The following is a 6,000-nucleotide window of genomic DNA, read 5'->3' as shown; positions in this document are numbered from 1 at the left end:
AAGGACTCGAGTTCACGTATGGACTCGACGAGTCTATGCAAGACTCGACAAGTCGGGTCAAAGGTTGACCATTGACCAACGTTGACCAGGGTTAACTAGTGTTGACTTAATAGTGTTAGTCAAACTAAGTCAAGAAGGTATTAATTAGAGATGTACTTATGATATATGAGGTGATATGTCGGGGAATCAAGCTCGAGTGATTATCCGACATCAGCGAGGTGAGTCTTTTCACTATGCCATACCCGATAGGGTAATTAGGTGTGACGGGAAGGTCTTATGTGTATGATGTTTATGTGATGCATGTTATATATGTGATATGTTATGAGTATGATGATATGGACCGAAAGGTCAACAGAGTATGGGCTGGAAGGTCAACAAAGTTATGGGATGGAAATCCCTTGAGACACTTGGATCGGAAGATCCTATAGTGGGGAACTCACTAAGCATTTATGCTTACCGTTTGTGTGTTATGTGTTTCAGGTACCAGTAATGATCGCGGGAAGGTGCTGGCATGATCAGTACATACTTGCAGATGACATGTTTTTCAAATCTTGGCATATGGATTTTGTATTGTGTTTTGGTGAAAATATTAGATATATGATTTTCAGATGATTTGGAAATGAAATGTTTTATTAAAATTAAATGAAAAATTGTTTGAAATTTAACGGTGTTACACAAATAAGTATCCGTATACATTTTTTTTATAAAAACATATTTATATATTGTTTATAAACACCTATTTTATAATAAATGCATTTGTTTTCAAACACGTTTATATATAAAATGTATACAAACACGTATTTTATAAAAATATATTCAAACACATTTTTATAAATAAATATATACAAACATGTTTTATAAAAATATATACATATATACAAACATTTTTTTGATAAAAAAACATCATTTGAGAAAAGTAAATAATCGACAATTAAATTATCCTTTTAAATAAATATCCTAAATAATGGTTATATAAGAATTAATACCATAAAATAATAATTCATATTCAAAATTCAAAAAGAATTTTGATCACTGATAAAATATGTGTGTCTTCAAATTAAAAAATAAAAGTTATTGTTATACAACTTTTTTTTCAACTCACATAACGTTATATTTTTGTTTTAAACCCAAAATAATATATCAAAATGAGTTAATTTCCAAGTTATAAGTCACCATATTTCAAAGTAAATTAGATTTCACTGTTAGAAGTTCACATTTTCATTACAATAGTGTTAAAGTGGGGTATCAAATCATACATGTTATCGAATAAAAATAGGTGTTTGTATACATTTTTTTATAAATATGTGCTTGCATACAAATATATTTATAATAAAATAGGTGTTTGTATAGATTTTTTTTTGTAAAATAAGTGCTTGTATACATTTTTTTTATAAAAGCGAATTTGTATATATTTGTGTACTTAATAAATACCTATTTTTAAAAAATAAGTAAATAGGTATTTATTTAAATAGGTGTTTGTATAGATTTTTTTTGTAAAAAGTTTTTTTTTATTTTTTATATAGAAAATATAAGATTTTTTATGTGAAAATATATTTTCTGTATGAATATGATTTTTTTTTAAAACAAATTAAATTTTTTTTAAGAAAAAAGGTTGTAAAAAAGCTAAAGTTATGATGAATTCATAACAAAATTCTGAAATCTAGACCAAAAGGGTAAATTTTTTTACCAAATTTGTAATAAAATTTAAAATTTAGATCAAAAGCATAAATTTTGGATGAAATTTGTAATAAAATTTGAAATATATGCCAAAAGTGTTATTTTTGAAAGTTAGATGATATCCTGTAAAATTGTTAAATTAAATATGATTACTGATTTTTAAGACTTAATTAAATAAAAAAAAATATAAACACTAAATCGATTATGAGACTAATATGTAAAGACTTTTTTTATAGTTTTTTTCTTTTCAAAAGCATAAAGATAAATAATAATGATAATAATAACCTAATATTTTAAATTTTATAAAAGTGAATTAAATATAAAGAAAACTAATAATTACATTTTTTAAAAAGAAAAAAGAAAATATGATTGTAAGTTTGATAGGACTATGCGTTTTTTTTTTAAGATTAGAAGTGTATTTTAAAAAAATAACTAAGGAAGAATCTCGCGTTGCATGTGTTGGAGTTGCGGGGGTTGGACGGTCCTTCATAGTCTTTTATTAAAAAACAGAAAATAACAACAAACTTAACAATGCGTTACATATATGACTCTAATTTTTCCCATGTTGCTATGAAAATGTACACCACTGAATCAAGAAAAAATATATTAAAAAAAAAATGGAGAGAGCATCACAAATTAGCAAAATACACAACCACATACATCCTACTAACCTAAAAGAATTGAATTACAGCCTCCACATCCATAGACCAAAACTTCTAGTGGATATAGAAGGACTTTCTGGCATCTTGGGCATCAAACTAACCCTACTTTAGTGTTTACCTTAGATTGTTTTAACAAAGTTTCATCTGAACTTTCAGGGTCAAATGGAAGTATATCATGAGTATAAATTTTTGCCTTTTTAGCAAAATCCATGTGTGCTACCAATATCTATGTATACACAAACATAAATAATTTAAGAAAACCGTGTCAACAAATATAAGCAGGCTTCAAATTTTTCCCTTCATGTTCTTCCTGCATGATAGGTGATAAATGCACCAATGGAACCTGAGAAAAAAAATAGAATAAGCATTTTAATAATAATTTATATTAGCAGCAAGTCAATGAAGTGAGGAAAAATATTAATTTTACCTTACCATTTAAATTGAAATTCATGGTTATATGGACAGCTAACGTTGCCAACAAAACACTCCCTAAACTTAGATTTAGGTACGGGACAACATAAATCACTACATGTGAGTCTGATGTACAAAAAGATTGATTTTAGAATAATTGAATGAAGTATAAAAAATTGGTGTGAAGTGAAATAAAAATCGACCTACATGTTACACTTGAGGAAAATAGGGAAAATAAAAATGTAAAATATGACTCTTATAACTTGGCTTACCGTTTATCTAGAGTCATTTTTAAGGAAATGGAAGATTGTTTGTTTTCCTTTGCGGTGGAGTTCCATGACTCTATTCCAAAACCCAATAAAAATTAATCAAGTTCATTTAATAGTATACTACCTTTTTTTTAAATAGCTGCCTAAAGAAAGGGTAGTCATGTAATTTCACAAATTGAAATAGGTAATAACATGGATTAACTTACATTGAGTAGCTTTTTTGGGATGTTAATTCTTGAAACATGGTAACATTTCTTTTCACTCACAGCTTTGTCTGTATTGCACTTCATGAGCTTTAATTGCGGATTTAGTGAGTTGTTCATTAGTTAATACTCCTCTAATAATGACCACCACTATGACACCTGCTAAAATACTGTATGGTTTAGAAATATTAAGTTAAGATGACGGTACCATTTCAAGCGGACACACATGATAATAAAATCAATAATAGAATAAGATAAGTAATATATAAATAGGAGATAATAAAATCATGATAACTAAAATGAAATCAAATAACCTTGTGAATTTCTACAAAACATAAAATAAAATTTTGGCATTTAAAATACTATATGGGGGGCTGTAATTCACATTTGTTTGAGTATTTCAAGGAAAGACAACCGGCACATTGCTACTTGTATCAACGAAAGATAATAATAAAGAGTAGTAACGAATTTTTTTTAGATGAAATTTGGTCTTTCTTACCCTGGAATCAGGAATGATGGGATTCAAAATGGAATATAAGTTATGGGGGAGTGGTGAGAAGTTACTTGGAAGGAATATGCCTGCATAGGTTTGAAGGCACATTTCAGCAGAGCAACGGGAATCACACACAAAATCCAAACCTTATTTATAGATAGAATCATAGAACGATAGAAAGTATGAAATTTGTCTGAGCGATAGCAAATAAATAAAGGGGAATATGTAACATCCCGAAATATCAAGAGTAGAGTTGAAGGGCTAAAAGTGAAAATGTATAAGGGCAACTCGGCGAGTCCATGGGAGGACTCGGCGAGTAGGGTCGCGACTCAGGTCGCGTGTTAAGTGGCCAACTCGACGAGTCCAAGGCTAGACTCGACGAGTAGGTTTTGTGTGAGGAAAACCCTAAATTCAGGGGATGAGCCCTATATAAGGACATTATACCCTCTCCCCAGCCTCCTTACCTTCCCTTGAAGTCCAGAAACCCTAAATACGCGTTTGTGAAGGTTTTTAGTGCATTTGAGCCTTGGAGAAGAAAGTTGGAGGAAGATCTTGGAGAGTTAGGAGGCTTGGAGCAAGGGGCTTTGCTTAGATTCGGATTCCTTGCTGTTGGGGGCTTCATTTTGAGGTAATATCTCGTTCTTGGGTTGTGTTCTTCTAGAGTCATCATTTTGGGGTTGTCTGGGAAGCTTAGATTGTGGTATCTTGAGTTTGAAGGATAGATCTGAGGTTGCTACCTCAGATCTAAAGTGGAGAAGGTCTAGAGTGCATTAAAGTCCCTGTTATTGAGTGATTGGTGAAGCTATCTTGTCCCAAACCCTAGCCCTAGAGTGTAAAATGCCTAGATCTCTTTGGGTTTACGTAAAGTTTGCCACTTTATGTGATGGATGGGTTGTATAAGGGTAGATCTATGTTTTGGATCATCTGCATGGCCTGGAAAGCTTCTGCATGGGTTAAGATCTAGTGGTACTCGGCGAGTCACAAAGGTGTACTCGGCGAGTTGCTTGAAGATGGACTGGAACTCGGTGAGTTGGAAGAACAACTCAGCGAGTAGGTTGAAGATAGCCTCGGACTCGGCGAGTCTGGTCGTGAGGTCCTAATATTCTTTTGGTTGAGTCATGAATCGGCGAGTCAAGGGAGGACTCGGTAAGTTAAGTGCGACGGGACTCAGAGTTGTGAGACTTGGCGAGTTGAATCGCGGTTTGGGGAAGTTCTGAGCATGGGGACTCGACGAGTCATTAGGTTGACTCGGCGAGTAGAGTCAATCAGGAGGATGAGTTTGACTTTGACTTTGACCAAGGGTTGCCAGTTGACTTCCAGGGGTAATTTGGTATTTATTGGTATTTATTGGATTCAGTCTTTTTGGGTATTGACAGTGGTGGAGTTCCGGTCGGAGGTTGCAGCAACGTGATCTTATCCTTTTCAGTCAACAGTTGCGAGGTAGGTTATCCTCACTATATCGACAGGGTCTAAGGCACCAAGGCTGGCCCTTTATCGGATTGAGATCCGGGTAATTGTTGCTATGTTATTGCTTTGATATGTCTGCATCCTGGTAGCTAGGATGATATATGTTAGATACCTGGTTAAGGTCGGTTTCCATCAGATATATAGGGTGATACTATGCTAGTGACCGGTTAGGTCGGTATCCTGGTTAGGATGATGATATGTTATGTGATCTGTTTGATCGGCTTGTTGACTGTGAACTCTTATATGATTGTATGTTTATGTGCACATGGTTGTTTGGACTGGAGTTGGGTTGAGGCGTGTCCTGCTTTGTGCTGTAGGCCAAGATACCCAGGGAGGACCGGTTGTTCCGAAGGCCTAGCGAGTGGTCCGGATAGGCTGTAGGCCCCATGAGGGTGGACCAGACGTGACGAGGCTCGGAGAGTGGACCAAGCCGACTGAAGGCCCGATGCGGGCGGACCAGTCATACTGTAGACTCAGAGAGTGGACCAGGTGGGTTGAAGGCCCGGTGCGGGCGGACCAACCACACTGCAAACTCGAGGGACATGACTAGACGCGGAGGGTGGACCCGATGGACTATTGGCCGGTGCGACGGACCAGTCACACAGCAGACCCGATATGCATGGCTGTTCTGTGATTCGATATGATATAGCATGTTATGTGTATGGTATATGTGGTTGGTATTTTGGGGGTATCTCACTAAGCTTTCGGGCTTATAGTTGTGGTTTAATGTTTTTCAGGTTCTTCAGGAGACCGTGGCAAGGCAAAGGCGTGATCGTACCGCTCCTCGTGTTTATGTTTTATAATATGGACCTGGGAAT

The sequence above is a fragment of the Lactuca saligna genome, chromosome 1, assembly GCF_052625555.1.
Source record: "Lactuca saligna cultivar CGN05327 chromosome 1, ASM5262555v1, whole genome shotgun sequence".
NCBI lineage: Eukaryota > Viridiplantae > Streptophyta > Magnoliopsida > Asterales > Asteraceae > Lactuca > Lactuca saligna.
This window is presented reverse-complemented; position numbering follows the sequence as displayed.